At 42.6% G+C, this 26092-nt stretch overlaps 1 pseudogene across 1 annotated transcript in view; it reads left to right on the forward strand.

Moving 5' to 3' along the window:
• The window catches only part of LOC309552831 (A.superbus venom factor 1-like), a 319818-nt pseudogene that overhangs the window by 25488 nt on the left and 268238 nt on the right, over positions 1–26092 (forward strand). The window contains exons 3-5 of the transcript XR_014226164.1: positions 6868–7030; positions 13042–13112; positions 25587–25681. The product of XR_014226164.1 is annotated as an A.superbus venom factor 1-like (transcript). The remainder of the gene's footprint in view (positions 1–6867; positions 7031–13041; positions 13113–25586; positions 25682–26092) is intronic.

The raw sequence follows: 26092 nt of genomic DNA on the forward strand, positions 1-26092 counted from the left end.
GAAGGACATGCGTGAAACTGCTATCCGCCTCAGGCCCAACCGCCACTGCATTTACCCAGTGTGCTGTTAGGGAGATATGACATCCCTGACCGTGCTTACTGGTCCACGTATCCGTAGTTAGGTAGACCTTGCCACAGATGGCATTGCGCAGTGCACACCCCACTTGGTTGTGCAGGGAAGGGATGGCTCGCCTGGAAAAGTAGTGGCAGCTGGGCACGACGTACTGTGGGACAGCCATCGCCATAAGGCTTTTAAAACTCTGGGTCTCCACCAGATGGAATGACAGCATTTGAAAGGCTAGGAATTTTGAAATGCTGGCATTCAGGGCCAGGGATCACGGGTGGGTAGGGGGGTACTTCCTCTTCCGCTCCAGTGTTTGGGAGATAGAGAGCTGAACGCTTCCATGGTACATTGTGGAAATGGTTGGTGACCCAGGTGGTGGTGTTACTGGCTGACCCTCTGTTTGCGGGGTGGCAGGTGCCACTGTCACTACAGAGGTGGATAAAGAGGCCGAGACTGCAGCAGAAGAGGGAGCAGGAGGAGCCAGAGACCTTTCTTGGTTTTTGAGGTGTCTACTCCACTGAAGCTTGTGCTTTGCACTTAGATGTCTGGTCATGCAGGTTGTGCTCAGGTTGAGAACGTTTATGCCTCGCTTCAGGCTCTGATTTCACAGCGTGCAAACCACTCTTGTCTTGTCATCAGCACATTGTCTGAAGAACGCCACGCTGGGGAACTCCTTGGAGCATGGCTTTGGTGTGCTCGGTCCCTTGCTGGGTTGGGCAGTAGCAGGTGTACTGTCTAGGGGTCAGCCGCTCCACTTTTGCACCCTGCTCCCTTTTCTGCTGTGCTTTTGGATCTGTTCGACCACCGCCTCTTCCTCCGAACCACACAGGTCACTGCTTGACGTTGTTTCCATGTGGGGTCGAGGACCTCATCGTCCTCCACATCATCTTCCACCCAATCTTCACTCCTGCCCTCCTTGTCGGTCTGCACACTTCCGAAAGCCGCAGCAGTTGGCCCCTGTGTTTCGTCATCATCCGAGTTGTGCTGCGATGGTCCTCCCATGTACTCATCTTCAAACATAAGTGGTTGGGCATCGGTGCACTCAATCTCTTCCACTTCTGGGGCAGGGCTTGGTGGATGGCCCTGGGAAACCATGCTAGCAGAGTCATCAAAAAGAAGCAGAGACTGCTGCATGACTTGGGGCTCAGACTGCTTGGCTGATTTGCAAGGGGGTGAGGTGAAAGACTGATGGACATCGGCTGCAGGTGCCAACTCTGATCTTTCAGCAGGAGACTGGGTGGGAGACAATGTGATGGCACTGGAGGCACTGTCAGCAACCCAATCTACTATCGCCTGTAATTGTTCTGGCCTCAACATTCGTAGAGCCGCATTAGGCCCGACCAAATACTGCTACAGGTTATGTCGCCTACTCGCACCTGAGGAAGGTGTTTCACTTGTGCGTGTAGCTGGCACAGATCGACCATGTCCTCTCCTTGCAACAGGAGCTCCACCAGCAGCACCACGACCGGGGCCACGGCCCTTATTTGACGTACTCCTCATATTTCTCAAATTTAGGATCTTGCCCTAAATGGGTGTATCTCACACGTACAGATACAGACTAGGCCACAAAACGCTGCAACTTTTTTTTTTTTTTTGCCTTAAATGTGTGTTTTTTGAATAGCAGAATTGAACAACAGTATGTTGTGTATTTTGCCCAAAAAGGGTGTTTTTTTACTAACACAATATGACAGCAGCTTGAATTCTACACGTACAGATGCAGCAAGCAAGGGCTATAAAATTGTGGATTTATTTTAGCCCAAAAAGGGTGTTTTTTTAAAAAACCTAGAAAATTATAGCACTGCACCCACACAACAAAATCTATGTAGATCGCTGTGAGTTCTGATTAAAGAATAAAGATTCAGTCCTCCTCCTATTCTCTCCCTCAAAGCAGCAGCCACAGCCTTTCCCTAGTACACAACAAAATCGATGTCTATCACTGAGTTGAAGTTCTGATTAAAGAATAAAGATTCTGTCCTCCTCCTATTCTCTCCCTCAAAAGCAGCAGCCGCAGCCTTGCCCTACACTAGATAGAGGAGAGTGATGTGCGGCACTATGTGACTCCAGCTTATATAGAGGCTGGGTCACATGCTGCACTTGCCAATCACAGCCATGCCATTAGTAGGCATGGTTGTGATGGCTTCTAAGGTCATACCAGTTAAACGCTTGTGGATTGGCTGCCCTGCATCTTTTTTTAACATGCCATTAAATTGCCGAACACCAAACTCATTAACGAACATACAGTAAGATGTTCGGGTTCGGGTCCGGGTACCAAAAACCCTAAAGTCCGGTACGAACCCGAACTTTACAGTTCGGGTTCACTCAATCCTACTCTTGAGTAAATCCTTCCCAGAAGTGTGAAGGCTGTTACATCCACAAAAGTGTGCCAACCCCATAACAATGCCCATTGTTTTGGAATGGGTTTTCCAAACACACTTATACAGATGGGATGTTGAGGTGTGCACATACTTTGGTTATATAGTATCCAGATGCACTAAATAAAGTGATGGTTGGCATATTTCAGTGACAGCTTAGAATGATAGAAAACCAATTGGACACAAATTCCCACACGGTCCTTCTAAACTCTTGTGTAGATACTTCCCAGAAGAGTGGAGGCTGTTACATCCACAAAAAGTTGCCAACTCCATATTAATACTCATGGTTTTGGAATGGGTTTTCCAACACACACATACAGGTGTGATGCTGAGGTGTGCACATACTTTGATTATATAGTAAATAACATATGCTGTATCCAAATGCACTAAATGAAGTGATGGTGTGCATATTTCAGTGAAAACGGACAATGGCAGAAATCTGGCAATGTTTTAAAGTCCACTTTAGAAGCATGTTACACCCATATTTAGGGTGTAACATGTTACACGTTCCTAGCCACCCACTTTCCGCTACCAGAGCTCTCCGCTCTGTGACAGTGTTTGGGGGATCCTCTCCCTGCACCCGCTGTCTCATTTCTGTTGATTGTGGGTGCAATGCTTACAGGATGCAATGAAAAATTATAAATGCATTTTGTTTTACCTGCAAAAAGATGTGCATTTATTACAATTATTTTTATTTATTTTTTTTTACAAAAAATTGAACTTAGCCTTTAAGTCAGTTAATATATTTAGCATTTTCTGCCAGCAGGTGAAGCACCAGACTTCTTTTTAATTTTTTTTTCTTTGTTGAAAATTAGCCTGGCTTTTACAAAGCTCAGTAGTTCAGGCTAAAATGCAACCTTTTTTTACTGACAAAAGATGGGAAATTTACAAACAGAGCACATTTTTTACTGCCAACCTGAAAAACAACAGAACTCCTATTGAAAATTAGGACAATCAATATTTAAACAGTATAAACACAATATGGAAACATTAACAATACCCATAACAAGTAATTTGCCTGATTAAGGCCCCTTTCACACGGGCTTTCCGATCTGGTCCACCTGTCGGTTTTTCAGGCGGACCTGATCGGATGCTCCATGCAGCCCTATGGAGCGCCAGATGTCAGCGGAGGGACATCTCTGCTGACACCCGCTGCTATCCGATCCGATCCTGTACATGAAATCTGGACGGATGGAAATCCTATTTTCCATCCGTCTGGAGGATCCGATCAGATGAAAACTGATCTCCCATAGAGGAGAGCGTGGATCTGACAGCTTTGTCTCTGCAAAGTAAACAGAGACAGAAGCGGATCGATCCCCGCTGAGAAAAACGGAGTCCGTCGGGCGCACCGCCTGTGTGAAAGGGGCTTTAAACTAAAACAAAGTCAACTCAGCATGACAAATTATAAGCCCCTGATATGTACTGATAGTTGTAGAAATCACTGATTTTTCCAAACTGCCTGTAAATTTACTGATGGTTGGCAACCCTGACACTAAGGCCCCTTTCACACTGTCTGCTCCATCGGTGGACTCTGTTTTTCTCAACGGGGACCGATCCGCCGATCCCCCACTGAGCAGGCAGATGGCAGCTCCATCTCCGCTCTGTGTGTGGAGACAGAGCTGTCAGGTCTCCTCTGTCCTCTATGGGGGAATCGGATGAGAACGGGCCGCCTGTCCGTTTTCATCCGATCCGCCAGACGGATGGAAAACAGGGTTTCCATCCATCTGGATTTGACGGACAGGATCGGATCGGATGACAGAGGGTGTCAGCGGAGATGTCTCCGCTGACATCCGCTGCCCCATAGGGATGCATGGGGCATCCGTTCAGATCCGCCTGAAAAACTAACAGGCGGATCTGAACGGTCCGCATGTGTGAAAGGGGCCTAAAACACAAAAACACACACAGACACACACAAACACACACTTGAGTCAAATCAGTCCTTACCTTCCCCTTCCTGCCAGTTCACAAACAGCCATAAGGAGATTCAATCAGATAGAGATACTGCAAACAAACAGCTTCTGTTGTGCTATCTTTTTAGAAAGCCCATAGTGCTCTCTAACACAAGTGCCATGTGAAGACCTATAAAATCAGTTAAAAAATGTAGAAACCCAACAAGCTAAATTGAACTAAACCATTAGAGCTTCTCTTATTTCTGGTCCAGTGCCATTAACTGTATAATGCTTGTTCACACACATTATCAATTTCGTATTATAGCAGATCTTAAGGCATAACTTTTTCATTTTGGTAGATAAAGGGAGGGTTATAACCCTGTCAGTTTTTTTTTTTTTTTTTTGCCATATGTGTCTCACTGGAGAGATTTTCCTTCACTTCCTATCTCATAGCCAAAACAGGAAGTCAGGAGAAATCCCTGGTTGCCCCGGGGGTCACTAAAACTAGTGTCCCCTCTATTACTGCTCAGAAGTCAACCCAAAATTTGCGGATTAAACAGGACAAATAGAGGGGGCGAATCTCCCAAATGGGTGCACAGGCAGCAATAAAACCTGACAGGGGTTCTAAACTGTTTATGGGGGGGGGGTTCGCATCCCTTCCTCCCAAGGTGAGGAGAATGCATAAGCCAATTACCAGCACTGTATATTGTGGGCGGGTTGGAGAGTGGCTTAGCCAGCTGTTAACACTGATTGGACTGGCTTTAAGATTACACAGGGCTCTGCTCTGGCAGGGGAAAGGGTAGGCAAAGAGTGAATTAAAGGCAAATGTAAGCAGCAGGGGCAATTTAATGAATACATTGCTTTGCCCAACCAGAAAGATATACCGACCTTCCTTCCACTCCCCCTGCTTTTCTGTTTGAATGCCTGGAGTAAAGAGAGGAAGCACTACTTAAAGCTTTCACGGACTCTCTTGCCAGCTTCATGTAATAGTTCTAAATGTCCGAATAGCCAATCTCAAAGCACCAGTGCTGTCATGTGAGAGTAATGGGCCATACACACTATAAGATTTTCTGAAGACTTTTTCCTTTAGATTTACCAAAACCATATAATATGAGGTCAAACCTAAACACTTTCAATTTGTATGCAATCTGGCAGGCCCTTGAACTACATAAATAAGGTAAATGTGAAGGAAAAAGTCTTCAGAAAATCTTATAGTGTGTATGGCCCTTTAGTAGAGTAATGGGCCATACACACTATACAATTGTCTTTAGATTTTTTTCCTTTAGATTTACCAAAACCATATAATATGAGGTCAAATCTAAACACTTTTAATTTATATGCAATCTGGCAGGCCCTTGCACTACATAGTTGAAGGTAAATCTGAAGGAAATCTGACCACAAAAGTTGTATAGTGTGTTTCCAGCTTAAGTCACATGCTCTCCCATACCTAGAAGTACCTAGAAGTGTATACTTTTCTACTGGTGGCTGAATGGAGCTTCACGAGAGTGAAGGAAAATTGAGAATAAGCAGCTAGTGAGACAACCAATAAAAGGAACTTGTTGCTTTGTCCTGCATGTGAACAACAAGGTTTACTTTAGTAACGGGCAGATAAGGAATTGCTTTCAAGCAGTTGTCCAGGGTTATACTGATATACTGTATACACAGTATACACAGTTTGGAGTGAATGATCTTATCATTGTCCTATTTCTAGTACCAAAAGCATTATTGTCACAGAAAATCACATTCATACATAACAAGTGCATAAAAATAGTGGCAGAGTAACTGAGCAATTACAAAAAAATCAAAAGTGACAAGCCCAGGCAGGGGCATTACGAAATACATCAAGGTATAGCAAAATAAATACATGCACAGAATGAACACCCAAATGTCATGGAAAAGACCCATTGGAGGAACATCCATGTGAAGGAACAAAATAATACAAAAAGAAGGTAATCACATAATGTCATCCTGTATGCCCTCATGGATAACACATTGGACCTCCTGTACCTAAAGCCAATGGCTTAAAGATAAAGCCAATGGATAGGAGAGGTCGCAGCTAGGTGCTAAGAGAAGAGAAAATATTCAAAGAAACTGTAAAGAAGGGTGAGGGGAGGGAAGTGAAAAAGAAGAAAGAAAAAGGGAGAAAAAGGAAAAGGTAGAGAAGAGGGGAGAAGGAACCACATAAGTCACTCAAAGGTGTCCCCAAAGAAAGGGTAGCAAGGTAGAGGGCTCCCCTGAGTTCCTGAACCAAGAGGTGTACCACAAGGGAGGTAGATATTCGAGCCAGGGCTGCCATATCAAGAGAAATGTTTCATGGTTGTCCTCTAGGATCGCAAATAATTTTTCATTTACAAATGTGCCCTGAAGTATTGATTTGAATTCCACAAAATTAAGGGATGGAGATAGTTTGTTTTGAAACTATAAAAATATCAGTGATTAAACAACGGCTGCGATGTGAGATATCTTGCAAAGACTTATCTGTGTTATCAAGTTTTATTGTTCTGTTTCTTGACCTCATGCAGCTGTGTTTAAATTCTCCCTAGGTTCCATCAACTAACCTGGAAAAAGACCTAGAAAAGAAGCAGTTTGTCTTTGTCATTGTGCGTTCTGGCCCCTGCAACTTGGAAAAAATTGTTCTGGTGTCCTATCAAAGTGGATATATCTTCATACAGACCGACAAACCTATCTACACCCCAGGATCACAAAGTATGACAAAAGCAAGAGAAAGAAATTATAGTGGTATTCCTAAAGGGGATGCCCAATGGTTTGGAGGGGGGGCATAAGTGTTTTTTTTTTTTTTTTTAAATGTTCTTATTGATGTCTGTGTCCCTGAGATTTCACCTCTATTCCGATACAGGTGACAACAAAGATGGGGGAACTCTCCCTAATGAAGCCTCAGACAGCAGGAAAGTTCATACAGAGGTTTAAGGGTTACAGGGAAGATTATTACTGGGGTTAAAGCGTCATTTTTTAACAAGGGTTTTTCCAGAGTTTGCACAGATTTCTTGAGCAATGAGCGATTTCTGCCTCCTAGATAAGTAACCACTGGCAGCATTGATTTTTTTAACTATCTTCCCAACAACCAAATATGATGGTGAGGCGCATCCTTTCCAGTGACCTTTGCACTATTGTGCCATGAGCTCTAGACTAGAAAGTTCTAAGATCCCTAAGATCAGAAAGTTACTTCAGGGGTTTTTCCATATTAAAAAGGTTGAGAGAGGCTGGGTATAGAAATGGTTAGGGTGGGGGTTACAGAAAGGCCTAGGGCTCTAATTACAGGGAGAGTTAGTTTGGAAGTTGGGGTTACAGCGAGGTTTACTGTTATGGGGTATTAGTGTAAAGATTAAAGGGATTTTTTTTGTTTTATAATTTACTTTTTTAAACAGTTGCCATGGGTAAGAATCTTTGTGTTCTCAATGATGAGATTGTTCCTGACTTACTGCCCTGGCTACCACACAGAAAGTATGGGAAAAATAAACCCAACAGGAACATAGACAGCAATATACTGTAATTCTTCCATACTCTTTCCAAACTTAAAAGGTGTTGGCTTAAGATCCAAATTTAGTTCTAAAAGAATGCAGACACAGGGGCGTAACTACAGGGGTTGCAGGGGTTGCAATTGCAACCGGGCCCCATGCTCCCGGGGGCCTGTGTGGCTCCCCTGTTCACCTGGATAGGAGGGGGGGTGGGGGCAGCATGTAGAGAAATCACTGTCCTCCTTTTTCCTCCTGTAGCTGGAGGGAAATGGAGGAGATTGTTTTTTCTGTATGCTGCCCCTGCCACTCCTCCTATCCAGTTCACTTGTGTTCTGCTGTCTCTGGGCCCCTGTGTTCTCCCCTGCCCCCCCCACTGTGCTGCTCCCCCCCCCCCCCGCTCCCTTCCCTCCCTGCTCCCTTCCCTCTCCTGCGGGCTGCTGAAGGGGATGTGTCACAATAGAGAACCAGGAAGGGGTCGGTAAATAAGTAATTTACCAGCTCCTTCCTTTTCTGAATGGACAGAGTCATAGTCAGTGACAATGTAAAACAATAAAATAAAATGATAAAAAAATAATATGATTAAAATACCAAAAAATAAAAACTACTGACACCAGTGGGTGAACTTCCAGGATCACAAAGGTCACACTTGCGACCGAGCCCTGGCATTCACCACAGCGGGGAGGCCCCAAGATGGCAGGAAGGAAGCCCACTGCAGAACTTGTGAAAGGGTCCCGCAATGAAAGTAAAGGGCCCCGGGATCAGTGGGAAGAGCCCCAGCCTTGAAGGGAAGGGCCGGGGAGCCCTTCATGGTTTCTTGCACCAAGGCCCCAAAGGTTCTAGTTACACCACTGTGCAGAGGAGTTATTGGGACCCAGAAAGGACATCTGTCTTGGGGACCATGGTAGCTCTTGACACCTCTAATGCAGTGCAAAGAGCAGTCTTGACCTTTAAATAATCATTTGCCAAGTCATCTGAGCTGTTAAAAAATTAAATGTTTTATTTGTTGATTCTCAATCCTTATAGATAATTTTTCCAAAAAACACATTATTAGGCAAGTGTCTAAAGCCTAGAAATTTGAGTTTTAAAACAACAACAAGTAATGTGTAACTCAAATGCAATCTAAAACTATTATCTACAGTAGGGATGATCAAACTTTTCAAAAGTTCAGTTCGGCCAGAACATCCGAACTTCCCGAAAGTTCGGCCCGGATTTCAGAACCCCATTGAAATCAATGGGACCCGAACTTCGGTAATCAAAAAACACAATTTTGAAGCCCCAAAACCAAATAAATGCCCCTAAAAAGTGCCTAGGGTTCTGGGTCATGCCCCAGGGACTATTAATCACAAAAAAAAAAGTTCTTAAAAATTGTAATTTTTGATAGAGAGACAATTATAGAAAAAAAAAAAAAAAAAGAAAAAAGATTTTAGTATCTGGGGGGTCTAAAAAGTGTACCCGTGAAGTTTCAGCTCTGTAGCATGTCCAGAACCATAAAAAAAAAAGATTGTTTGTATTTGAACACTTACAGCACAGGATAGTGGCTTCTCGCTTTTCACACCTTGCCGGTTTAATAGCAGGCGTTTTTTTGGGCATTTTTTGGGTTCTTTTGAGGCAGGAAAAACATCTGAACTTGTGTATACGGGTATATATACCACTATACACAAGTTCAGATGTTTTGCCTGCCTCTAAAGAACCCAAAAAAATTCCCCAAAAAATTGTCATTTTTGATAGATTTTTGATAGAGAGACAATTATTGAAAAAAATCAAAAAAATAAATAAAAAAAATAAAAAAAAAACAGCTACAGAGCTGAAACTTCACAGGTACACCTTTTAGACCCCCCAAACACAAAATCACACAAAATAAAGTTCTTAAAAATTGTCATTTTTGATAGAGAGACAATTATTTAAAAAAAAAAAAAAAAATCTTTGGATTTAGTATCTGGGGGGTCTAAAAAGTGTACCTGTGAAGTTTCAGCTCTGTAGCATGTCCAGAACCAGAAAAAAAAAAAAAGATTGTTTGTATTTTGTCACTTAGAACACAGGTTGTTGGCTTCTCGCTTTTCACACATTGCCGGTTTAGTAGCAAGCGTTTTTTTGGGCATTTTTTAGGTTCTTTGGAGTCAGGAAAAACATCTGAACTTGTGAATAGTGGTATATATACCACTATTCACAAGTTCAGATGTTTTGCCTGCCTCCAAAGAACCCAAAAAAATGCCCAAAAAAACACCCAGGTGTGGTGTTGCAGGCATTTTTGGGGGGGTTTTGGAGGCAGGCAAAACATCTGAACTTGTGTAGACACACATACTTATATGTATTTTACACTTAGACATATATAGGTGTTATAGGAGCGTAACTATATTAGTGTAAATGATTTCATTAGCGCAAGCATATATTTCTGCTACTATCACACCTACATATGTCTAGGTGTGTATATACATATAAGTATGTGTGTATATATACCCGTATACACAAGTTCAGATGTTTTGCCTGCCTCCAAAAACCCCAAAAAAATGCCTGCAACAACACACCTGGGCGTTTTTTTTTTTTTTTTTTGACGCTGGCATTTTTTTGGGCATTTTTTTGGGTTCTTTGGAGGCAGGCAAAACATCTGAACTTGTGTATAGTGGTATATATACCACTATTCACAAGTTCAGATGTTTTTCCTGACTCCAAAGAACCCAAAAAATGCCCCAAAAAACGCTTGCTACTAAACCAACAAGGTGTGAAAAGAGCGAAGCCATATTACAGATCTATAATTGCACTAATACAAACAATCTTTTTTTATGGTTCTGGATATGCTACAGAGCTGAAACTTCAAATGTACACCTTTTAGACCCCCCAGACACTAAATCCAAAGAAATTTTTTTTTATCATTTTTATTTTCAATAATTGGCACACTTTTTTTTTTGATTTTGTGTCTGGGGGGTCTAAAAAGTGTACCTGTGAAGTTTCAGCTCTGTAGCATGTCCAGAACCCCAAAAAAAGATCATATAGGTGTAAAAGGAGGGTCCCACCATCCCTGCTCTACGGAAAAAATATATTTTTTTCCTGGTTCTGGACATGCTACAGAGCTGAAACTTCACAGGTACAGCTTTTAGACCCACCCCCCCCCCCCCCCGATACTAAATCCAAATCCAAATTTTTTTTTTAATTTTTTCAATAATTGGCTCTCTATCAAAAATGACAATTCTTAAGAACTTTTTTTGTGTGATTTTGTGTCTGGGTGGTCTAAAAGGTGTACCTGTGAAGTTTCAGCTCTGTAGCATGTTCAGAACCATAAAAAAAAAGATAATTTGTATTAGTGCAATTATAGATCTGTAATATGGCTTCGCTCTTTTCACACCTTGCCAGTTTAGTAGCAGGCGGTTTTTTGGGCATTTGTTTGGGTTCTTTAGAGGCAGGCAAAACATCTGAACTTGTGTATAGTGGTATATATACCCGTATACACAAGTTCAGATGTTTTGCCTGCCTCCAAAAACCCCCAAAAAATGCCTGCAACAACACACATGGGCGTTTTTTTTTTTTTTTACACTAGCGTTTTTTTGGGCATTTTTTTGGGTTCTTTGGAGGCAGGCAAAACATCTGAACTTGTGTATAGTGGTGTATATACACACATACTTATATGTATATACACACCTAGACATATATAGGTGTGATAGGAACGTAACTATATCGGTGTTAATTATTTCATTAGTGCAAGTAGTTTTTTCTGCTCCTTTCACACCTATATATGTCTAGGTGTATATATACAGACATGGATGTGTATATATACCCCCTATACACATGTTCAGATGTCATGTCTGACTCCAAACATGTGCTCAAAAAATCACTAGCAACGCCTGCAGCCAAAAAGAATGCTGGCGGTGGCGAAGCCATATTACTGCAGCAAAAGTGACTTGAGAGAAACTAGCTTTTCTCTATAGCGGTCACCCTGATATGGAAGGGTTTGGTCACCCTGCCATAGCAGTCACTGTCAGTTCACCCTACACTACATTACGGTCACCCTGACACTTCACACTTTCCCTACAGAAACTAAATTTTTGAAGCTAACTAAAGTGTAAAGGAGCACTCTAACTACACTAGATATCCCTTTCCTCACACTAATAAATGCTAAATGACACTTTTAAAGTAAATTTAACATAACTGCTTCCATTCTCTTCCATGTCCCAGTATAACAATGCTAGGAATTTGGCGGGGGCTATCTTATATACTAGGGGGTGTATTCACTAATGATTGGTCTAGGGACCCCCTAGTCACTCCAATCACATTCCTAGCATTCTCCTGCCCCCTCAATTGGCTTTTGCTAATGGTTCTGGTCCAATCACAGGCTTTTAAAGCCCATTTCCTGAACCATTGCATTTTGGTCGGTTCTGGTTGCCGAATTCCGAACTTTTTGGGCAAAAAGTTCTAAATTCGGCAGAACCTCGAACACCCAATGTTCGGGCCAAACCGATGGTCGACCCGAACCGTTCGATCATCCCTAATCTACAGTATGTATGCTAGTGTGCTAATGTAAGTTAAAAAGTTTAAAAAATATTCAGTCAGTAAACGCAATGGGGTTAATTTACTAAAGGCAAATAGACTGTGCACTTTGCAAGGGAATTTGTTCCAAAGGTTCGTAAATGAAGGGAGGCTTTCTTTTTGATAAGTGCAAAAAATATCAGTTGATTCTGCCAGAAATCCAGTGAGCTTGTAACTTCCTGTACTGTGTTGACAATGTTGCACTAAATTACTAAACATGTTAAGAAGATGAGGGGACGGGGAGGAATCCTGTAGTCTTCACACACTTTTTGTCCTGGGGACATTTAATAGATTACAGTGAGTGAGTATTGTCACCCTTGGGCAGTGATGGTGAACTTTGGCACCCCAGATGTTGTGGAACTACATTTTCCATGATGCTTGTGCACTCTGCAGTGTAGTTTGAGCATCATGGGAAATGTAGTTCCAAAACATCTGGGTTACCAAGGTTTGCCATCACTGCCCTAGGGCAAGAAGCATGTCACTGGCAGGATTACCACATTAAAAAAAAAAAGAAAATAATGCAGCCACCACATCTAAGGACTGATGAGTTGTGATATATTATATTTTTGTTCTTTAGATACACTTTAAGCTACTTAGCTATAACTATTATTATTAGTAACGACTATTATTGTACCATGGGGGGGGGGGTGTCCCTAAATTACACCATATAGTATCCAAATGTGGTACCCACTTTATAACATGTACTTTTCTCTTTGTATTCAGTTCTCTACCGAATCTACAGCATGACCCCAGACCTGAAGCCTATAAACAAGCCGATAGTCATAGAAGTCCTGGTAGGTCCCTTCCCCTTTGTCCATACTGAATCCTGCATTTGTTATCTTATAAAAATGTATCCCCTAGCATGTCATTCGTTTATTAATATATACATTTCTTTAACCACTTCATATCGTACTGCGGAGGGGCGGCTGCTACAGGCAAAGCGATATACTGGTACGTTGCTGCCTACCTCCGGGTTCAGGGCGGGCACACAAGCGCTTCGGCCAGCTCCCTCTGTGATTGTACACAGCGATAGGCTGTCAGCAAGTCCCAGTCAATGTTCACATGAAAAGCAGCGCTCAAAGAAACAGTGCTGCAGAAGTATTCCTCCCGCGAGATAATTAGACACTGTGAGAAAGTTCCAATAGGTCCACCACCAAGAGAAGTCACATGGACAGCCTCTTACCAGATTTATGTGGGTAACAAAGCCTTCAAATTAGCATAAGCCAGACGTTCAATCGGTGGATCTCACTGATATCAATCACATCAGCCCAAACCTCAAGGTATGTTCCAGGAGAAAATAAAAAAACTATCATTGCGCAGACATTCTTTAAACCATTTATTGAAACACCAAAAAGCTGCACACAAGGTACTCACATTTTCTCAGAATAAACAGAGCATAAAAACATGGGATGTGATGTGGATATGTTTCCAACCAGGAAAATGGCCGACCTCCTGTGGCACTCAGCACCAGTGTTGTGTGGCTCAGCTCCTCCCGATGCATTTCGTCATAACTGACATCATCAGGGGTGTGGCCACACGACGCAGGCCCAATGTATATAAAGGCTAGGGCCGGAAATGGGTGGAGGTCATAGGTCAGGAAACTTTTTACAAAAAACTTCAAATAAGATATATCAGGGCATCTATAAAACAGTATAAAACAGTCCCAAGTGTTTAAATTAAAAAATGAGGTGGCACTGGGTTGGGAGCCCTGTTAAAAACACCCACTCTGTTCACGGTTTGGGACCGGAAGTCGTCACTTTCCGAGCGGCAAACCGGAAGCCACGTCACTGCGTTCCAAAAGGACACCATATGCATTCCACTGACTGTAAACAGCGGACCCGGAAGCAGCAACACTGCGTTCCACGAATGGAATCAAAGGAACCTAGGGTGCGTTCCAGTCCCTCCAACAGTGAAACGGACATTATATGCAGCCCCTTAAATATTAAAGGTCATCAATCAATACCATAACTAAAAAAATACCATATTACAGATGTTTGCAATGAAGGGCACATCATATAATGACATGTGTTAACCCCTTCCTGGTTAATGTAAGCCCAAGCGTACATAATAATGAGAATATTACAAAAGAAGAATATTAAAAAGATACTAAAAAGTGATGATGACAAATTATAAATTTGCCACACATATGAAATATAATATTAAATAAAAAATTTTTTGCCAGGAAAACAAAAACCACACCACCACAGAACTTCACATATAGGCAAATCAGCTATTATTAATAAAGGAATTAACATCCCAATCAACATTTAGGCCAAAGGGCCGATATGATTTAAACTGATATATCCATTTAGTTTCCAAGCGGGAAATACTTCTCCTAATATTATCTCCCCTCCAATGCGGACAATACTGCTCAATGGCCATGGAAGAGGTTCCAGCCGGGTCCCTCCCATGGCACTGATCGTAGTGTTTTGAGAGATTGTGCTTCGGAAAGCCCTTCCTAATGTTTGCAATGTGCTCTTTCATACGTACATGAAAAGCACGCACAGTGCGACCAATGTAATGTAGGCCGCAAGGGCACGTGATGACATAAACCACGTTCTTGGTGGTACATGTCAAAAGCTCGTCAATTTCATAAACTTTTGAGGTAATATTTGATTGGAAAGTAGTGTATTTCCTGTTTCTAAGGACGTTAACAGAGCATACAGCACCTCTTCTACATGGGTAGAAACCTTTTAGTTGGGCAAAGAAGGAGATTTTTTCCAGGTCATTAACAATATTTGGGGCTATCTGCAGCCTAGCCGGAGGAACACCTCTAAAAGTGACCAGAGGCTTCTCCGGTACATTCACAGCTGAGAGTTCATAGTTGAAATTCAACACAGGTCTCTGTACACAGGGAGCAATCTGTCAGTTTCTCGTCCCTGCAAAGGGATGGGAAACTGAGAGATCATTAGTAAAAAGCAGCACACTTTCCCCGCATTACCAATTGTTAGGCACATATTTAACCCCTAGACCTCCCTAGATTTGAACCCCTTCCCAGTCAGTGTCATTAATACAGTGACAGTGCATATTTTTAGCACTGATCACTGTAATAATGACACCTGTGATTTCAGTGGCAGTTAGTATCAGATTGTCCGCCGCAGTATCGCAGTCCCCTTATAAGCCCTTGATCACTGCCATTATTAGAATTCAAAAATTAAAAAATTTAAATTCCAATTTATACACCAGTTTATAGATTCTATGACTTTTACGCAAACAATCAATATACACTTTTTTAATAAAAACATGAAGCAGAATAAATTTTGACAAAAATGTATGAAGAAATTAGATTTAAAAAAAAAAAAAAAATATTGGATATGCTTCATAGCAGAAAGTAAAAAATATTGTTTTTTTATTTTTTTTCAAAATTTTCGCTTTTATTTTGCAAAATATATAAAACCCAGTGGTGATCAAATACCACCAAATGAAAACTCTATTTGTATATAAAAAAAAATATATATATATATAAATTTAATTTGTGTACAGCATTGCATGACCACGCAATCGGCAGTTAAATGAGTGCAGTGCTGAATAGCAAAAAATGGCCTGGTCATGAAGAGGGTAGAATCTTCCAGAGCTGAAGTGGTTAAGTTATATTTTATTATTTCTTTATTTTGTACAAGGTACCTGGAGCTAGGTAGCCACTTAAACATAAAATGAAATACACCTTATTTTTTATGTCACTTGATATTTGCGCAGTGTTTTTTTTCAACATTTTTTGGAAGAAATACGCTTTAATGAATTTTTGTGCACACAAGCACATTATAATACCCTCTTGTTTATGGCCACATACTTAAAAATCTCCATAGGCAATGCTTTAAAAGTCTTTGCAGGTTACCATTATACTATTACACAGGGGATCTATTGCTAGAATTATTACTCTCATTCTGAAATTTGCAGGGATACCTCACATGGGTGATGTGATCGCTGCTCACATATACGTGTGGGACTGATGTACGCATTTGCATTTGCACGTGAACATTGAAAAATGCGGCGCTTTAATTTTTTTTTATTATTTTATCTTTTTTATTATTTTTTTTTTACACCATCTATTTAATTTTTTTTTTTTTTTTTTTGTTTTTGTGCTTATTGCTATCAAAAGGGATGTTGTTCATCCCTTGTGATAGAATTAGGCAGGACAAGTACTCTACATGGGGAAATCTGGGGTCTATTAGACCTCGGATCTTACATGAGTTTTTCTGTGACCAAAATATACAGGTATATGAGAATCCATAGTGGCATGTGTGTGTACACACATACAAATATAGATGGAACTGGATGGACCTACAGTCAGGTCCATAAATATTGGGACATCAACACAATTCTAATCTTTTTGGCTCTATACACCACCACAATGGATTTGAAATGAAACAAACAAGATGTGCTTTAACTGCAGACTTTCAGCTTTAATTTGAGGGTATTTACATCCAAATCAGGTGAAAGGTGTAGAAGTTACAACAGTTTGTATATGTGCCTCCCACTTTTTAAGGGACCAAAAGTAATGGGACAATTGGCTGCTCAGCTTTTCCATGGCCAGGTGTGTGTTATTCCCTCATGATCCCATTCACAAGGAGCAGATAAAAGGTCCAGAGTTAATTTCAAGTGTGCTATTTGCATTTGGAATCTGTTGCTGTAAACTCTCAATATGAGATCCAAAGAGCTGTCACTATCAGTGAAGCAAGCCATCATTAGGCTGAAAAAACAAAACAAACCCATCAGAGAGATAGCAAAGACATTAGGTGTGGCCAAATCAATTGTTTGGAACATCCTTAAAAAGAAAGAACGCACCGGTGAGCTCAGCAACACCAAAAGACCCGGAAGACCACGGAAAACAACTGTGGTGGATGACCGAATAATTCTTTCCCTGGTGAAGAAAACACCCTTCACAACAGTTGGCCAGATCAAGAACATTCTCCAGGAGGTAGGTGTATGTGTGTGAGCCTCAAAAACAGGAAGGCCAAATTAGAGTTTGCCAAACAACATCTAAAAAAGCCTTCACAGTTCTGGAACAATATCCTATGGACAGATGAGACCAAGATCAACTTATACCAGAGTGATGGGAAGAGAAGAGTATGGAGAAGGAAAGGAACTGCTCATGATCCAAATGAGATGCACAAAAGGAGAAAACCGCTCTGGTGTGTGAATGTCCAAACATTTAAGTAGGGTGCTAGTTAGATCCGCAATCCCGGCAGCTGTGTAGATAGAAGTTAGACAACCGCACTCCGACTTGAAAGTAAAAATGAATTAAATCTGTTTATTGAAGATTCCAAAAATCCATAATAACAAAAATCAGAGACAGGGGACATTTTATTCATCTTTACTTTCAAGTTGGAGTGCGGTTGTCTAACTTCTATCTACTCATGATCCAAAGCATACCACCTCATCAGTGAAGCATGGTGGTGGTAGTGTCATGGCGTGGGCATGAATGGCTGCCAATGGAACTGGTTCTCTTGTATTTATTGATGATGCGACTGCTGACAAAAGCAGCAGGACGAATTCTGAAGTGTTTCGGGCAATATTATCTGCTCATATTCAGCCAAATGCTTCAGAACTCATTGGACGGCGCTTCACAGTGCAGATGGACAATGACCCGAAGCATACTGCGAAAGCAACCAAAGACTTTTTAAAGGGAAAGAAGTGGAATGTTATGCAATGGCCAAGTCAATCACCTGACCTGAATCAGATTGAGCATGCATTTCACTTGCTGAAGACAAAACTGAAGGGAAAATGCCCCAAGAACAAGCAGGAACTGAAGACAGTTGCAGTAGAGGCCTGGCAGAGCATCACCAGGGATGAAACCCAGCGTCTGGTGATGTCTATGCGTTCCAGATTTCAGGCTGTAATTGACTGCAAAGGATTTGCAACCAAGTATGAAAAAGTGAAAGTTTGATTTATGATTGTTAATCTGTCCCGTTTCTTTTGGTCCCTTAATAAGTGGGAGGCACATATACAAACTGTTGTAATTCCTACACCTTTCACCTGATTTGGATGTAAATACCCTCAAATTAAAGCTGAAATCTGCAGTTAAAGTACATCTTGTTTGTTTCATTTCAAATCCATTGTGGTGGTGTATAGAGCCAAAAAGATTAGAATTGTGTCAATGTCCCAATATTTATGGACCTGACTGTATGTGTTTATTCAGCCTTACCAACTATGTAATGTGGGATTTTACACTTTTTTTTTTTTTTTTTAACAAAAGTCAATAAATAAATGCATTTAAAAAAAGTACAAAAAATGATTTCAATAAAAAAAAGAGGAAGGCCGAAAGGAAGATTTGTTCACATGCAGTACTAATGGGCCTTTTTAACCCTTTCCCACCCAGCCCTGACTTCCCTTTATTAGGGTCTGTACACCAGGGAGGCAGAAAGGATCAGCCAATCATGAGACCATTGCTATTGACACAATGGCCACATGATTGGGAGGCGGTCCTGCTGGCTCCCAATCTTTAGTAGGCATTGAGAGCTGTGTTTGACAGCTCAATCTCTGTGCTGGGAACATTCGGTGAGTGTGTTCTCAGCACAGAAAGCTCTGCCGCCCATTGATACATATGTGCAGTGTGTTGGCGTTAAAGCGTACCCTCTTTGCTACCGTCTTATAAACTATATTGTCAGAAGTATTGGGACGCCTACCTTTACACGCACATGAACCTTAATAGCATTTCAGTCGTAGTCTTTAGGGTTCAATATTGAGTTGGCCCACCCTTAGCAGCTATAACAGCTTCAACCCTTCTGGGAAGGCTGTCCACAAGGTTTAGGAAAGTGCCTATGGGAATATTTGACCTTTCTTCCAGAAGCGCATTTGTGAGGTCAGGCACTGATGTTGGACAAGGAGGCCTAGCTCACAGTCTCCGCTCTAATTCATCCCAAAGGTGTTCCATCGAGTTGAGGTCAGGGCTCTTTGCAGGCCAGCCAAGTTCCTCCACCCCAAACTCACTCATCCATGTCTTAATGGAGCTTGCTTTGTGCACATTCATGTTGGAATAGGAAGGGGCAATTCCCAAACTGTTCCCACAAAGTTGGAAGCAAGAAATTGTCCAAAATGTCTTGGTATGCTGATGCCTTAAGAGTTCCCTTCACTGGAAATAAGGGGCCAAATCCAACCCCTGAAAAACAACCCCACCCCATAATCCCCCCCTCTACCAGATTTGGAGCAGTGCACAAAGCAAGGTCCATAAAGACATGGATGAGCGAGTTTGGGGTGGAGGAACTTGACTGGCCTGCACATAGTCCTGACTTTAAACATAGAAACATAGAATGTGTCGGCAGATAAGAACCATTTGGCCCATCTAGTCTGCCCAATATATCTGAATCCTATGAATAGTCCCTGGCCCTATCTTAAATGAAGGATAGCCTTATGCCTATCCCATGCATGCTTAAACTCCTTCACTGTATTTGCAGCTACCACTTCTGCAGGAAGGTTATTCCATGCATCCACTACTCTCTCAGTAAAGTAATACTTCCTCATATTACTTTTAAACCTTTGCCCCTCTAGTTTAAAACGGTGTCCTCTTGTGGTAGTTTTTCTTCTTTTAAATATGCTCTCCTCCTTTACCGAGTTGATTCCCTTTATGTATTTAAAAGTTTCTATCATATCCCCTCTGTCTCTTCTTTCTTCCAAGCTATACATGTTAAGGTCCTTTAACCTTTCCTGGTAAGTTTTTTCCTGCAATCCATGTACTAGTTTAGTAGCTCTTCTCTGAACTCTCTCTAGAGTATCTATATCCTTCTGGAGATATGGCCTCCAGTACTGCGCACAATACTCCAAGTGAGGTCTCACCAGTGTTCTGTACAGCGGCATAAGCACTTCTCTCTTTCTACTGCTTATACCTCTCCCTATACATCCAAGCATTCTGCTGGCATTTCGTGCTGCTCTATTACATTGTCCTCCCACCTTTAAGTCTTCTGAAATAATTACTCCTAAATCCCTTTCCTCAGATACTGAGGTCAGGACTGTGTCAAATATTCTATATTCTGCCCTTGGGTTTTTACGCCCCAGGTGCATTATCTTGCACTTATCCACATTAAATTTCAGTTGCCAGAGTTCTGACCATTCTTCTAGTTTTCATAAATCCTTTTCCATTAGGCATTTCCCTCCAGGAACATCAACCCTGTTACATATCTTTGTGTCATCAGCAAAAAGACAAAGCTTACCATCGAGGCCTTTTGCAATATCACTTATGAAGATATTAAACAAAATTGGTCCCAGTACAGATCCCTGAGGTACCCCACTGGTAACATGACCTTGTTCTGAATGTTCTCCATTGACTACAATGGCATTTCTAAAGCAAAAAAATGTCATATACAAATATACATACAGATTTCAAATCGCATGTACTTGTCATACAGGTGCAGAAAAATTTGGCCTTGGTTGTTGTTGGTTCCTTAACACCGTAACCCCTTGCACAGTTACTCTTGCTGGGCGCAGGAATGGGACCTGCTGGTAAGAATTCCATACAAATTTGAAATCACACGTACTTGTCACTTGTCATAGAGGTGCAGAAAAATTGTGCCTTGGATGTTGGTGGAGCCTGAACACCGCAACTCCTCGCAGTTACACTTGTTGGGTGCAGGAACGGGCCCTGCTGGTAAAAATTCCATACAAATTTGAAATTGGCAAAGATCAAGTGTTGTATGTGTTCTTATCAGTGAACAGATGTGCTGTCATCTGACCTGGCCAAGGTTGGGTGGTGGCTATGTAAACTGGCTGGAGTGATTGGGACCTGGAAGGTTAGTATCGGCAGGAACTGAAACTGAAATTGGGCCTTGGTTGTTGGTGGTGCCTGAACACCGCAACGCCTCGCAGTTACTCTTGCTGGGCATGGGAATGGGACCTGCTGGTAAGAATTCCATACAAATTTGAAATTGCATGTGCTATACAGGTGCCACAAATTGGGCCTTTGCTGCTGGTGGTGCCTGAACACCGTAACCAAGCCCTCGCAGTTACTCTTGCTGGGTGCAGGAACGGGACTTGCTGGTAAGAATTCCATACAAATGTGAAATTACATGTGCTATACAGGTGCCAAAACTGGGCCTTTGGTGTTGCTGGTGCCTGAACACCGTAATCCCTCACAGTTAGCAGGGCACAGGGACAGGTCCTGCTGTTAAAAATGACATACAACATTTAAATTGTATGCACCTGTCATACAAGTGCAGAAAAACTGGGCCTTGGGGGATGGTAGTGACCTAAACTAAAAACATTGTTGGAAGCTAGCAGAATCAAGGTAGAGGAATAGGATAGGCAGCATATGCAGTCTTCAAGGGAGGGCAGACCCCTAGCAAATTTAATCAGTTACATCAGCATCAGGGGATTGATAGCTCTTATTGATCCAGGACTTGTTCATTTTGATAAAAGTCATCTGGTCAACAGAGTCTGTGGACAGACGCACTCTTTTGTCCATCACAAAACCTCCAGCAGCACTGAACGTCCATTTGGAAAGCACGCTGGAAGCAGGACAGGCCAGTAGCTCTATTGCATATTGAGCAAGTTCTGGCCAGTGGTCCATCCTCAAGCCCCTTTAACCCAGTGGATGCTCAGCTGGAAAGGTCTCCAAGTCTGCTCTTGAACATAGATAATTATGCACCATATGATGGAGACCGTGGTGATGGTTGCTTAAACCTAACAGCCCTGGGTGCTGCTGAGGACAAAAGAACTGTTTTAAAGGCATCAGTCAGCCAGCCGCCTTCTCCACCGCTCCTCCTTTGGCTGAACGATGCCTCAGAAACAATGTGTCTGGAAAGGTGGTACACACATTTTTTTTTAAAGCCTCCTCAAGATGTTTCATCCCCTGCTCCCTCTGCCAAGGCAGGATGAGCTCTGCAACTTTACCCTAGTAAAGTGAATCAAGAAGGGTTGCCAACCAGTAATTATCCCTCTCCTTGATAGTACAAATCCTCTGGTCCTTTTGCAGGCTTTGCAGAATCAGGGAGCCCATGCAACGTACAGTATCTCACAAAAGTGAGTACACCCCTGATATTTTTGTAAATATTTTATTATACCTTTTCATGTGACAACACTGAACAAATTACACTTTGCTACAAGTAGTGAGTGTACAGCTTGTATAACAGTGTATATTTGCTGTCCCCTCAAAATAACTCAACACACAGCCATTAATGTCTAAACCGCTGGCAAAAAAGTGAGTACACCCCTAAGTTAAAATGTCCAAACTGGGCCCAAAGTGTTAATATTTTGTGTTTCCACCATTATTTTCCAGCACTGACTTAAATCTCTTGGGCATAGAGTTCACCAGAGCTTCACAGGTTGCCACTGGAGTCTTCTTCTTCTCCTCCATGATGACATCACAGTGCTGGTGGATGTTAGAGATCTTGCGCTCTTCCCCCTTTCGTTTGAGGATGCCCCACAGATGCTCAATAGGGTTTAGGTCTGGAGACCTGCTTCGCCAGTCCATCACCTTTACCCTCAGCTTCTTTAGCAAGGCAGTGGTCGTCTTGGAGGTGTGTTTGGAGTCGTTATCATGTTGGAAAACTGCCCTGTGTCCCAGTCTCTGAAGAGAGGGGATCATGTTCTGCTTTAGTATGTCACTGTACATGTTGGCAGTCATGGTTCCCTCAATGAACTGTAGCTCCCCAGTGCCAGCAGCACTCATGCAGTCCTGGACCATGACACTCCCACCACCATGCATGACTGTAGGAGAGACACACTTGTCTTTGCACTCCTCACCTGTTTGCCGCCACACGAGCTTGACACCATCTGAACCAAACAAGTTTATCTTGGTCTCATCAGACCACAGGACATGGTTCCAGTAATCCATGTCCTTAGTCTGCTTGTGTTCAGCAAACTGTTTGCAGGCTTTCCTGTGCATCATTTTTAGAAGAGGCTTCCTTCTGGGATGACAGTCATGCAGACCAATTTGATGCAGTGTGCAGCGTATGGTCTGAGCACTGACAGGCTGACCCCCACCCCTTCAACCTCTGCAGCAATGCTGGCAGCACTCATACGTCTATTTCCCAAAGACAACCTCTGGATATGACGCTGAGCATGTGCACTCAACTTCTTTGGTCAACCATGGCGATGCCTGTTCTGAGTGGAACCAGTCCTGCTAAACCTCTGTATGGTCTTGGCTACCACTCTGCAGCTAAGTTTCAGGGTCTTGACAATCTTCTTATAGCCTAGGCCATCTTTATGTAGAGCAACAATTATTTTTTTTCAGATCCCCAGAGAGTTCTTTGCCATGTGGTGCCATGTTGAACTTCCAGTGACCAGCATGAGAGAGAGTGAGAGCGATAACACCAAATTTAACACACCTGCTCCCCATTCACACCTGAAACCTTTTAACACTAACAAGTCACATGACACCGGGGAGGAAAATGTCTAATTGGCTCCAATTTGGACTTTTTTACTTAGGGGTGTTCTCACTTTTGTTGCCAGCGGTTTAGACATTAATGGCTGTGTGTTGAGTTATTTTGAGGGAACAGCAAGTAAATTTACACTGTTATATAAGCTGTACACTCACTACTTTACATTGTAGCAAAGTGTAATTTCTTCAGTGTTGTCACATGAAGAGATAATAAAATATTTACAAAAATGTGAGGGGTGTACTCACTTTTGTGAGATACTGTAAGTTGGAGGAGGCATGAGTTTCTGAGTCCTCTGGGTCACTAAGGATGACATTGTCAGCAGGAGCAACCTCTACCCAACCACGTACAACTCCTGGGGTTTCGAGGGAATCAAAACCATCCCTTGAAGACTGCTTTATGAATGCTATCCTCTACATCCATGCTGCCGTAATCCTCCTCCTCCTCCTCCTTTTCCTACTGTGTGTTTTGTGGCCCTGCAGGAATGATATCTGTATAAAGGGGGCCTTGTGAGGAAAGGAAGTTCTCCTCTCCCTGATGCTTTTCTGCCTCAAGTCCCCTTTCCATGATTCCACGCAGCGTGTGCTCCAGCAGGTAGACTAGTGGGATAGTGTCACTGATGCATGCATCGTCCCGGCTCATCATCCTTGTGGCCTCCTCAAATGGTGACAGGACGATGCATGCATCCTTAATCAAAATCCACTGGCGTGGGGAAAAAAAGCTGACCTTCTCCTTGTGCCATACTCGCACAGGTATTCATTGATGGCCCTCTGCTGCATGTGCAGCCGCTGCAACATTGCCAACGATGAGTTCCACCTGGTGGGCATGTCACAAATGAGGCGGTTGGTGGGCAGGTTGAAATCCCCTTGAATGTCAGATAAGCGAGCACTGGCATTGAATGAACATCGGAAATGGCCACAGACTTTTCTGGCCTGACTCAGGAGATCTTGGAAGCCCGGGTATCTGCTCAAGAAATGCTGCACCACCTGATTCAGAACATGTGCCAAGCATGGAACATGTGTCAAGTGTCCCTGTCGTAGAAGGTTGGTGCCATTGTCGCATACAGCCATTCCTGGCTCAAGCTGTCGTGGCGTCAACCATCTCTGAGCCTGCCCCTGCAGAGCTCATGGAATCTCTGCATCGTTGTGACTTCTATCCCCTAGACAGACCAACTGAAGCACAGCATGGCATCTTTTAGCCTGACTGCTTGAATAGCCGCTTGAACGCTTAGGGAGCACTGCCGCTTCAGAGGACAATTGAGCAGAAGAGGAAATGGAGGTGGAGGAGGAGGAGGTGGTGGAGTAGCCAGATGTGGCAGAACCAGCACCAGCTTTTTGGAGGCATGGTGGCAAAACAAGCTGCAACACCGAACCCTGTCCTGCATCCTTCCCAGCTGCCAGCAGAATTACCCAGTGTAATGTCCCTGTCCACGTTCCTGGCCATCCTTACAATGCTAGGAATTTCTTTCTGCACTGTCTGACAAACTCCAAAAAAAGCTACTCTTGCCCTGCCTCACACGTGTCCCTCTCCCTGTCTCCTCACCCACACAATCACACTACACGCTGCAGCTGCGCGGGCAGCCTTTATGTAGTGTGGGGTGTGTACTTGGCCCCTGAGCCATGATTGGCTAAAGGCAGCCTGCCTTTAGTCCAATCATGGAAGGGATCATTTGATTGGCCAAAGCATGAGGTCAGGGTGCATGCTTTGGCCAATCACATAATGTGCTGCACATGCGGCGCATGTACAGTGCATTATAGGAATCTCAAATTCCCCACGAAGAAGCACATTTGTTTGTCATTCGATGAATGATCGAACGACCGATGTTCAAGTCGAACTTAGCTTCAACTCGAACTAGAAGCTCATCCCTACTTTTGACATGTTTGATGATGAGAACCATATACATTTATACAGTCTTTTTGGATTTCTCTGTTTAATATTGATGTTCTTCTCCCTTCGCAGACTCCAGATAACGTGGTTGTAAAAAGAGATACCCTGCGGCAAACTACCACAAACGGAATCATCTCCACCAGTTACAAACTAACTGAACTTGCAAGGTGAGAATTTTAGATGTTTACCAACAAAGTGTCCTGAAAGCAATGGTGAATAAAATATACAGTTTAATATTACACATGGGCAACTACATTTACAAATAAATGGGCCACCTTAAATGTGCTAAGTTAAAGCTGAACTCCTCACGAACCGATAAATACACAGATATAAATGAACTTTTTTACCTGCCAAAGGATCTGTATTTCTGTCCATCCAGTCCTGGGATATACACAGCTGTCTAGAAGGGCAGTAGACCTTATTTTTCTAATCTGCAGTCCAAATACGGATGGATCTAAGCAGCCCCAATCCACTTTTATCCGTTCCCCCGCTTGTTCAAAGTAGCTCCCTCATCCATGTCCTCCCCATTAGGCAACTATAAAAGTTTAAACAAACACCCCATAGAGAAACAGGAACCT

The sequence above is a fragment of the Pelophylax lessonae genome, assembly GCF_965119305.1.
Source record: "Pelophylax lessonae genome assembly, chromosome: 4".
NCBI classification, from domain to species: domain Eukaryota; kingdom Metazoa; phylum Chordata; class Amphibia; order Anura; family Ranidae; genus Pelophylax; species Pelophylax lessonae.